The following is a 12267-nucleotide window of genomic DNA, read 5'->3' as shown; positions in this document are numbered from 1 at the left end:
TGTTGACCCCTGCCCATGGCATCATTGCGCGGCTCCAGTTTATAGCATCATCATCATGCATCACATGCAGCCAGCCCCTCCCTATAGTCCTCGTACACAGAGCGGCGTGCAAGTCTCCATTTTGTTAGCCTCGACTTTCAAAATCTTAGGGCGGATTCCGGACTACTAAGGCTCACTGTATATCTAACTAGGTTCCCGGAATGATCAAGTGAAATGTCACGGGGCAATGTGAGTGCGCGTATACACTAATATACACCATAATATAGGGAAGATTCTGTATTGTGTCGACAGTGATGATTCCTCTTCGCAGTCGACAAATACTCAAAGCCAGACTAATATAAGTGGAGAGGAAGTCAGGAAGATATGTGGGTGTATGTGTCTGAAGTCTGAGACCAGATCCTTTTGATTTTTTGATCGGAAAAACCAGTAGTGCTTTTGCAAAACAATTTTTTTTTAAAATTAAGTGACTGTTCATTACGGTAATAAAAGATGATCAGTTATATACCGTTTTCCACCTCAAAAAAAATGCTATATACCGTACACAGAGCATGAAGATCGAGCACTCATCTGGGCTCTGGCTATTAAGAAACTTAAGAAACTAAGAAAGGATATCTGGCTCTTACAACCAAAATACCCTTACGTACGTGCCATTCCATATATATATTTCCATGTTTCGTATTCTTTTGTCACTTGCGCTTGTATTTAGAATCTCAATTAACACCTTAAATTTGATTTTCAGTATAACCTGTACACAAGGTACCTAGGTCGAAAGTATATGGGTCGTTTCTGTTGATTTAAGGATGCATCTGCCTCGTCATTAATTGACTTATGATGTAACTGCAGATCTGATGCTTCATCCGACTATATATCAATCCAGGACGAGCTAGCGTTCTGTGAGCATGAACTCAGATCCAAATAAACTCACTGGCATGCAGCTATATAATTTCACATGCAGGTGAAGTAAACATGAACATGTAGCTAGCTTGTACGTTCAATACATGAGGAAACAAGTTATAATGTCACCAAACGTCCAAACGAGTACATGGTACGTCTAAGAGAAAATGGCCGGATTGCAGAACGATGGAGACCATTCTAAGAAAGTGGAGAAACTGTAGAATGATAGCTATTCGATCAACAAACGCAAAAGACAATCAATCGAGCTACAGATCGAATGCATCACATATAGCTAGCCAGCAATCAATGAATTCCAAATTTCCAATACGTACGGCATTGAGTTTTCGGAATATGAGTTGGTCTAAAATAGCTATATATACATATACAACTTATAAATCCCCTAAATTATATCATTTTTAAACAGTTCAAATCTTTTTATTCATAGTTGTCATCAGCTGATTGTATCCTTCACTTACAAGTAAACTATCATCCTATTGGAGAACAAAATAAATACAACATGCTTCTAATAGCTGAATTTTTTTATAAATTAAACTGAGTGGTTGTCGAGTCTATATCTATTCATTTAGAATTATTCACTCTTTCCTTTTTTATCATGACGCATGGTGATGAACTTATACACGTCGATGTGTATACAACTAGCCAATAGTGTCATCAGATCCATCGAACTGATAGGTCTGATGTATAATGTATAGTGTCATCTAGCTGTATAAAATTGAAAAACAAATGGACTGACTGATTTCTGTCAAACATGAACTATTTATTTTATTTTACAGAAAAATGTAATTTTAAGGGCCTTAACGATCATTAAATTAGCTGAAATTTTACATAAATTATCTACATAATATTATCTAGATAATAGACAATGGAGATGAAGAAATTCGATCGAAAAATAGTGCAAAATGGAAATCCGCACCTCCTTAGCCAAGAAGCTATATATATATATATATATATATATATATATATGCAGATAGTTACGATCGTTAATTTGTTAAACTGTAAAAATCATGCCGCATAGATTAATCATGCGCGCAAATGATCAAATATTCGGCAGAAGAGCATTGTGGAACAAATTAGTAATTTAGTACGTATGTCCCTATCAATTATAAAATCCAAAACCACGTACAGAAAACCTATTAGGGCTTTTTCATTAATTGTATGTGGCCGAATTTATGAGCAAGAGTGCAATGATTCAACAACTTTCCATGGACATATGGAAGTCAAACAAAATATATATTGTCTAATATTATCATAGATTCAAATTCCGTATCAAATGTGCTTGTCGCAGACCACTGTCAATTTTTTAATAATACAGCCGATGAAGGGTCCCCGAATTCGAACCGACTATAGAAAGCATCAACTTCTCATCATGCATTGTGAGGCCATTTTCTCTCAATAGTAAGTGATTGGATTTCATAATAGTAATGAAACAGTCCGAAATACAACTTGTTTTCGCTAGTTTTGTACCAATTGTACATGAGGCCGAGTTATTTGGTCGCATTCACCGACTTGAGTTTTGAAATTTATAAACTTTTAATTTTTTAGAACAATGTCGATCGCAACTTGTGATCGAAAATGGATAAAATACAGTTGACAAAGCGTCGTTGAATATCCTGATAAAGTCTAAATCAATATATACATATATATATATATACAGATTTTCTCAAATGCGGAGGTCCGCACCAATGATTTTGGTGCGGATTTTCATCTTTTTACCACTTTTTGATCGAATTTTCTCATCTCCACCGTTTATTATCTAGATAATATTGTGTAGATCATCTCTGAAAAATTTCAGCCAATTTGGTAATCTTTAAGTCCCTCAAAATCGAATAACAAATGGACGGACCGAATTCTGTTGAACCGTTACCGTTCATATTTTTAACAGAAAAACGCAATTTTGAGGGCCTTAACGATTACCAAATTGGCTGAAATTTTGCAGAGATGATCTACACAATATTATCTAGATACTAGACGGTGGAGATGAGAAAATTTGATCAAAAAGTGGTAAAAAGATGGAAATCCGCACCAAAATCTTAGTGCGGACCTCCGCAGCCAAAAAGGGCTATATATATATATATAGTTTGCACAATCTTTACAAAGTAATGTCGAAAACGAGCATATTACCCGAGTGTAAACAAGGGAACTGAAATGTGCACTCCCAATTTTATAATATACCCTCCAATTTTCTTTTTACTAATATTTGTCTTTAATAACAAATGGTTAGTCTTATTATAAAAAATATATTAAAAAAAATTAGAACGATTGTAAAATTGAGATTGCAAATTCCATTACCCTTAAACAATTGTCATCACTAATTTGCATGCATATTTTTTCACGGCGGGGCTTTGTAAATTGGAGATTGGAAACTGAAAATGACTCGTCAGCCGCCGTCGGAGAATGGCTTGATTAGTAGGTAGCTAACTACCCCAAGATTCTCACGAGTCGGTGGCCCACAACATGATCTTGTTCCACATTTGCCCCCTTCCTGTCTCCTTCTTCTTCTTCTTCTTCTTCTTTTTTTCTTCTTTTTTTCCTTTCATGATGATTTGGCATTCTGATTTCATGCTCGGCTCAATGTTGTTATTCCGCGGCTGTTGAGCCGTGAAAAGTAACTAATTATGTTTAATGGTTAAATTGAATAGTTAAAAGGCGCATCACTTATAAGTTATAACTTGTAAAAATATGCAAATCCGAATCCATTGACACATTTCCATTGATTTGCTCAAACATGTGGACCATGCAAACCGCTCAAAACCCTAGATGGAGGCCAAAACAAGTCACATGGTAAGCCATCACAGTCCTCTTATTCTGGTTGGGTTTGGCGCAACCGTAACTTATAAGAAAAACTGACTTATACTTATTGTTGAGAATAAGTTGCTGATAAGTAAATGGGTTTGGTAACTAACTTATTATAAGTAGTTTTCTTTGGCTTAAGTGACAGGAGCACTTCATGCGACGTTCTTAACATGTTTTTACCTCAATTTGTACTTTGCTTAGCCCTTATTATTGTACTATTGAGTCATTGAGTCGTATTAAGAGTCTTAAGCGGTATTAGATGCATTTTTGTGCTTACATGAGTTAAAAACGCATAATTCGTCTAAAGTCCTAGTTTGAGTAGGAATCCTTATAGGACTAGGAAACCTAGTTAGATTAGGAGTCTTCATCTTTCTACGGTTTGGTCGCATTGACGATATTTTAAGAGTCTTTCTTGCACTAGGAATCCTTGTTAGGTTTCGAAACTAATTATCTCGTACTTATGATTTTATTTTCTTATTTTCATATTGGATTTAAGAGATAATACTAGAGTAAAACAAGGAGAAGTCATGCACATGGAGTCCTATCATCAACAAGTCATGCAACAATTAAATAGAATAGATAATTAAAGAAAAAGAGATGGAGCCAAGTCATGCAACAATTAAATAGAAGATAATCATTAAAGGAATAAAACATGACATGATTTAGGGAGATAAAGCATGACATTATTATAGGAGGAAAGATGCAAGTTCAAACCCTCCCTCTTTTCTCTATATATACATGGTTTCACCTCTCAAATAAGATCACTTCTCATTTGCAATCAAGAGCCAAACATTTGCCAAAATACTACCTCAAACATCCTTCACCAAAACAGCAAGCCGTTCTCCCCCATATGCCAATTTCATCTCCACCGAAATCATCATTGAAGACACACCTCCAAGGTTCCTACAACGTGTGATTCTCGCAACTCTTCTTCATGAGTTTGTTCGACCATACTTTGTCTATGAAGATTGTAGTATGATGTTTGTGTGAGATTATTGTTTTGTATTAAGAATCGAAATTTTCAGATTGTTTTATTGGATTTTTGGATCTTTGCCGGATTGATGGTTTCCTATAATTATTGAGTTTGTATTTCTATTGTTATGTTCTAATCATCTTTCTCATACTTTTAGATAATTTTCAGATATGTACATATGAATTTAGTGCTTGGATGCAGTTCCTAAGATTGTGTTTGAGTGCTAGATTCATCAACCATATTGACACAAATCGAATCATGCCCTAAGTAGGTTCGGTTTGTGTTGATTAAAAGTGGTAAAAATTCTGGAAATTTGCATGTGAAACCATGGTGGGTGACGTCATACATGAAACATGTCTCCAACAAAGATTTGATGCTTAAATGTAATCTTGTTTGATTTCTACTCTAAGTGTTATTGAATTCGATTGCATGCAAATTTAAATTAGGCCATAAGTCAATCTAAATGTTAATTTAAATCTTACATGATTAGATGATCCCCTAAGGCTCTAATTGTATTGGAGTCTAAAAAGTATGTAATTGGTCGAATTAGAATGTATGATAGGTTCGTACTTGTAATTATGTGGTGTAATGGTAAATTTGATTTAAGTTTGTTAAAGAGAAGTCAATCATGTAAATAGTAATTTAGGTTTTATTTTAGTAGTTAATAATCCATTCAATTTCCCAGAAAGAACGATCCATGCTTATTCTGTACTAACGATGATATTTTACATGACTTCTTATAGACGTTTTAATTAACGCGTTATCATTAAATTGTATAGAGTGTTTGGTAAACTTAAGTTGTCTTATGTTTTTATTTGTAAAATGACTAATTTGGACATCAATTCATTTTAGAATATATATATATATATATTGTCTTATTTCAATGTAATTAGTATACTACAATATAATTTTTATTTATTTCTTTGCTAACACAATACAATTTGGACATTAATGAGAAGCATGACTAACTAGTGTCCAACTCTGATCTAATTCTACAGTTCTTTATAAACAAGATCATCAAGCACGATGAACCTCAGTGTCGTCGATGGTCTAGTTTACAAAATGGCTCTTCGATCAGTTTAAAATTTAAGCCTTCACCAAACTCACTTTCTTCTGGAAACTCATCATACAACAATGCTTCAGTTTGATAATGTCATTCCTCCATTTTGTGCCCCAATACACAAACAATTATCCCAATTTTCACTCAAAGTACAACTCAATACCAAAGGCCATGTCTTTCGGATTAGTAAGACAGATGGGGCAATCCTACATTTTAAGGAAAAACATAATTAGAGATGTTGTAGAATTTTATGTATTTATTTGTTGATCCCAAGTTAAGGAAACACACCAAGCAAAACTAGTTGCTATTGATGTGAATTGTGCACCTAGTTTACCAGTTCAGAAAACAATAATATGAAAATAAGGTTGTAACTTATGATTACAAATCACATTCATGAGTGATAAATACGAACAAGTAAACTAAATTTTATTCTATATATATGAAGAGTATTATATCCATGTAACCTGGCCTCCAAGAATACTATGCAAGGTCAAATTGCCGCAACCCTTTAATACATGCACTCACCACTTGAAGTTAATATTTTACATCTCAACGTGATGCAATTCATATAGAGGATCATGGTTCTTGGTTAGCAATTAGTACATGTATCCCAAGTTTCAAACTCAGCAAAGCCTAGTGGAGGAGCATCTGGTTTCAGTTCTCATGAAACTGATCACTAGCAATAAAAAAGTTAATCAAGTAGTAATTTCCATGATTCATGTCCCCCCTCCCCCAAAAAAAAAAACTTAAACATAGTAAATCATCAACAACAATCTCAATTGCTAATTCAAGTACATTGATTTACTAGTCTCAATCGCTGATCCAAGTACCTTGTTCAATTGCCAAACCAAAAAAAATGCAGATCCTAGTTTCTCATGATTACAAAATCCCACAAAATAAAAAGAGATCATAATCCTTAAAACTCATATTGACTGCAAAGTCATCAAGTACCCAACTAAATTCACATTAAAAGATACAAGTTTAGAGAATATTGGATCTTACCCACCGAATTATAAAACCCAATCAATTTTAATCTTCAATCAAAACTCAAAAACCCAGAAACAAAGGGAGAAATATTCCATTCTTACAGACGAACAAGAGGGAGAAATGAATTGTTTTCCTCTGAATAGTTGCATACCTCAATCAAGAAAGGCATAAATGAGAAGTGGAGGCGCACCACAACCACGAAACTGAAGAGAGGGAGCCATGGAGGGATTGGGAGGCATAGATTCAACTTAGATTTTGTGTTGGTAGGCTTGTAATTTGTTACCATTTAAAAGGGCACCCAACATCATTTTGAAAATTTCATTAATTCGCGAAACTAAAAACACACTGACTTATAATTTAAAGGAAGGCTGAGCGAGCTTTTGCTTATCCCTCGAAAATGACTCAGGATTTTAAGAAAAGTCATTCCTTCGGTTTTATCAAACAACAAAATCTCATTCTCTTATAAGTTAAGGAGCTGATAGGTCCCGCCGAACGCGACCAGATTATCATCACTAATTCTATGGAATATTCAGACCAAAACGAAAATACTCTGTGAAATTCTTGACTTAAAAAGACGAGGACAAAAAGAGTTTGCAAGAGCCAAGCAAAAGTTATCCGAATTATTGTATGAAAACAAAGAGACGGTAAAATGATATTGTCCTTACAAATTATAATCGGCATATCATTTTGAAGTTATGAATCGGAATATCACATATAATATGATATATTTAAAATCTAGACAAATAATGGTTTTAAATAAACATTAATTTAAAAAAGTGTAATTGTTATTAGAACGTATAGTTTCTAGGAGCATAGACTACTATGAAGCTCCGTGTTTCACGGTGTAATCCTGATCAAAACCCTAGGGTACCATGGCGGTGTTTCTCTTTAGAGAGGAGCGATCACGTTGTTTCAATAGCGGTGGTGCAGAGGCTTCTCAATGGCGTTCGTGTGAAGACTATTGAGGGATTCTCCAATTGCTGGATGATGGTCTTGTCGGTAATCGGAACTATGCCACCCAAGGGCTGTTTTGGCTTTAAAGTGACGGAGGGCGGCGCAAGGTCGGGGCGAAGGAAGACAGGGCAAGGTCCTTTGCCCAATTTTTGCTTGATGGCTTCTGGTTTTTGGAGGCAAATATGACGATTCCTGGATTGGATCTTGGCGTCAGATATGACTCATGGCTGCACTGGCTTAGGCATCTGTGAGGGTGGTAGGATGGCGAAAAATCTCCAATAGATCTGATGGTGGTGACGTCGAATGATCGGAGGGTGTGTTGGGATCAGATCTGGGTCTTCCGGATATGGGCTGGGGTTGAGGTTTTTGGGTCTGGGTCGTGCGCTTGATCTTTAGATTATTATAATGCATGTTCTATGTTTGTTGTAGAATATGCATTTTATCTTTTCAATCACGGTAATTTCGATTTTTAGCAAATAGACTTATGCTATGTATTAATTTTGAGATTTTTTCATAACCTATTATCTACTCATAATGGTAATGGAGGGGTAAATAATAGCTATTTATGATATTAGCTAATTATAAAAATCGTATGATTTCCTCACAAAAAAAAACATATAGTTTCTACTCTCTTTTTTTAGAAAGAATATCTATAATATATTAAAATAATCTAAAATACAACCATGACATAACTTGACAAAGTTCGCTACTTGCATCCCTACCCATAGAATGATTACGGTAGCAATAACTTAAATGGGTTTAACTCTAACCTAAACTACTTCAGAACCTTTAGTACCTCTTTACCGTCAATCTCAACAAGAAACAACTCATTTCAACACTAAATACTAAAATTACCAGCATATATTTATAGGTAGCCTCTCCGGTATATTGACACCAAGAATTAACTGATATTAAATTAATTGTCTCTGAGAAGACGCCATAACCATGACAATCCACGACCCGACCAACGACCCATCCTACACAGTACACATATTAAGAATAAACTGACCAACCAAAAAGACTAAAAAGAAAGAAAAAACAAACTGTCTAAGAACATATATATAGTTCTAGTTTGAATCATTACGTACCATCTTCCGAGTAAAAGCTCCTCTGATGTCTGATATTCATGTCAACTTGTCAATCGAAAGACTTCATATGATTTCTAATCACTACTCGTGAGTAGACACCATCAAATGAGGTCGTCATTGCAATTGGAGGATCCATTATTCATATATATAATTACTACTAATTTAATAGTGTAACCTGTAGGTAGTCCGCCAATAAAATAGATGTGTTGTGGAACATGTGTATTCCCACTAGCCAAGGCTGCCTATTTAGTTTGATGCTAGTCCCTTTATTATTGCCTTTATTCATGAATATATCACCCAATAGGTATATGGATATATTGTCAAACATGCATGCAGTCGATTATAATTGAATAGCTGATACCCATTTGAGTTCTACATATACTTAATTATACTCCAGTTTGAAAATCAATTATATAAAGAAATTATTAAGCAAATCCTATCTTTTCCTCTTTAAATCGGAGTAATTATTCTGTGTAACCGGCACATCACGTGACATTGTCATCTGGTGTACCCAGCTAATCATATTACGTCATAGTATAATTAACATGCACGCGGTAAAAATGACAAAAATTTATTTATATATAAGAATTAATCATAAACAATTACTGTAAAAAATGGATCAATAATATTAAAAGAGTACACTACGTGAGATATGTAGTGGGTATATATAATAATTTCTCCTTTAAATCGTACTATAACGTAACATCCTCGAACATGAAGGGATTACGTGACACCAAAGGTGTGCTCGACGTTAGGAGAGGAGTGAAGCAGATCGGGAGAGGGGATCGGAGCATTCAATGAATATTACTTCACTTCCTTTGTCAGTACCTTTGACCTAGAGCAAAAATAAGAGTCTAAACCACCGAATTAATTAAACTAGACCCAATTGATGATGTCGATTAGTAGTTTAGTACTCCAGTACGTAATTTCTTAGAGTCATTTTATGCGGAACATCTCTAGCTAGCTATATAGCATAACATGGGTTACTGGGTTTTACTTTACCAATCCATATCCTGATAATTAAGATAATTAATAAAATGAATATGGATATTATGGCGTATGCTCGTGTTTTCTTGACAAGGTCAAGAAAGTAGTTGAGATTTGAAGAACCCAGACTTAAACTAATAAATTAACCAATCCGGTTACCAAAAATATTAGTAAAGAACTGCAAGATCTATAATATGATGTTCAACACGTTCTTATTTTAGTTTGACAATACGATATAGATTTATGATAAAACTCTGATGAAGAAAAGACTGTACCAGAGATGAAAGTTATTCGCACACGTACATGAAAGTGATGAGACTCAACGTATTATTCTACTTTGACCGTAACTTAAATCAAGGAAATAACATCGGATATATACAACTAGCCTTTACAAATCTTGGTTTTTTTTTCAGTTTTTCATAGAGAAAAAATATGATGGAGGAAGTTATGAGAAATTATCTGACAGTTTTCAGATTTAAAATTTTTATGTATATATATATATTATTGATAACTATTATAATTTTTACATATTAATAATTATTTTTAATTAATCTATAGTATAAAGTTATTAATATATAATCTGAAAACAAAATTTGCCATTAGATCGACTCATAAACGATGAACGTCTGGGGTCATCGATCACTAGTTCACTACTCATGCATAAATCCCAGTGTGATCAGATATATAGTCACAGGAGCTCAATTTATAAACTGCAATAATTTATGTTCGGATCACTCTCGTATCTGATCACTACTCACTTGTATTACGTTGGAGGATCGGAACAAAGCTGAACGTACGCTTAGGTATATATATTCGAATGTTTTTGGTCTCGATCTGACATATACTTTTTTACAATATTTTCACTAAAGTAAATCTGAGATATACAGCATTACAGCCAAAGAAAAACAAAACGAGATAGAAAAAAGAAGAAGAACAGAATCTGACAAATTGGTAGTGAGGACAAGGCCGGTCTTGGGGCAAGGCGAAGCAGGCCTGTACCCGAGACCTCTAAAAATAAGAGCCTCTAATTTCGAATGGACAAAGATCGGCTCAAATCTCACGTGCAATAACCGAGTTGTGTAGAGCTCGTCGAGGAGGAGAGAATGACAGTGGTGGCAATCCCTGATGTAGCCGGATTGCTGCAGCGCGGCCGGTCAAAGGTTGCAGTCTCTGGGTTTCTCTGTTTCAAATAGAGAGAATAACGTGTGTGGAGAGATAAGAAGAAAGCAAAGAGATAAGGAAAAGAAACAAAGGTTTGTGTGTGGGAGAGCCCACCATTGACTCTTTTTTTTTTTTACTTTAAAGTTAACGGTGAATATCAAATGATAGAGATCAAGGGCTAAAATTTAAAAATGTAAAAAGTGTAATATTTGAAAATGCGATTTAAGCAATCGTAAACTTCGTAAATACGTAGAAAAATAACTGAGGAAAAATATTATGTGAATATCCCCACATTCGTGACGATACGTAGTTTAACACAAAAATGATAAACAAAAAATTTGACATTTCAAAAAAATGTCGGTTACTGTGACAACAATGCCAAAAAGAAAAAAGAAATTTGTAGGGGCTCACACTCTACCCCTTCAAGAAATTTCGTTCTCAAAATTAATTGAGTGTCAGAAGAGGTGCGAATATGTCTCCCGCATAAGTGACCTCATTACGGCTATGCCGTCTCCACTACACATTCACCACGGACACCTCGCGATTCTATAGTTTCAAATCTAGGGCTAAAAAAACAAATAAGAGGACCGCAGCTTAGAGGCCTCCAATTTTTTTTCACCTTGAGGTATTTTTGACACAGGACCGGCCCTGAGTGAGGATTATTATGATTTGTTTGTTATCATGTTCCTGGAGTCTTAATTAGCATTTTCTTAAATCCTAAGTGAGCTTTATGAATTTCTTCATAAATTTGTTTCGTGGTTGTATATACAAGCATAGGCTTATCGCCAAATGTCTCTTCTTTTACGAAGACCGCCGGGCCGCAAAGCGTATCCCGGAGATTTTTTTATCTACATTCACGCATTTTTAGAAAGAGCTGCGAAATTAGGTTCTTTTTTAGGTGAAGGAAGCATGACTGCTTTACCAATCGGAGGATGTTCCGGCTTATATTTCTACTAATGTAATCCATTACAGATGGACAAATATTCTTATCGGCTGATTTATTCAATGCTGGAATCAGACCTGCTATTAATGTGGGTATTTCTATTTCCAGAGTACGTAGGATCGGCAGCTTTAGGGGAAGAAAAAGAAACCCTGAGATTGTATATATCAGTAGCAATGATGGTAAATATCTGTTGTCCAGGAATATGATGTGGTTGATATCATCTTTTTTATTTTGTTGTCAGTGATGGTAGATGTAAACATGTGTAGCATGCATGTTGCAAGTTGGTGAAAGAACTAGTAATTAACTTGTTAGTTTCGTTTAAGCGAAGTAATGCATGTACAGTATTAGGTTTGTTATTGAATCTGATAACACGATCAGATAGTGCCTCAGATAAGTATTATGTAAG

The sequence above is a fragment of the Argentina anserina genome, chromosome 5 (assembly GCF_933775445.1).
Source record: "Argentina anserina chromosome 5, drPotAnse1.1, whole genome shotgun sequence".
NCBI classification, from domain to species: domain Eukaryota; kingdom Viridiplantae; phylum Streptophyta; class Magnoliopsida; order Rosales; family Rosaceae; genus Argentina; species Argentina anserina.
This window is presented reverse-complemented; position numbering follows the sequence as displayed.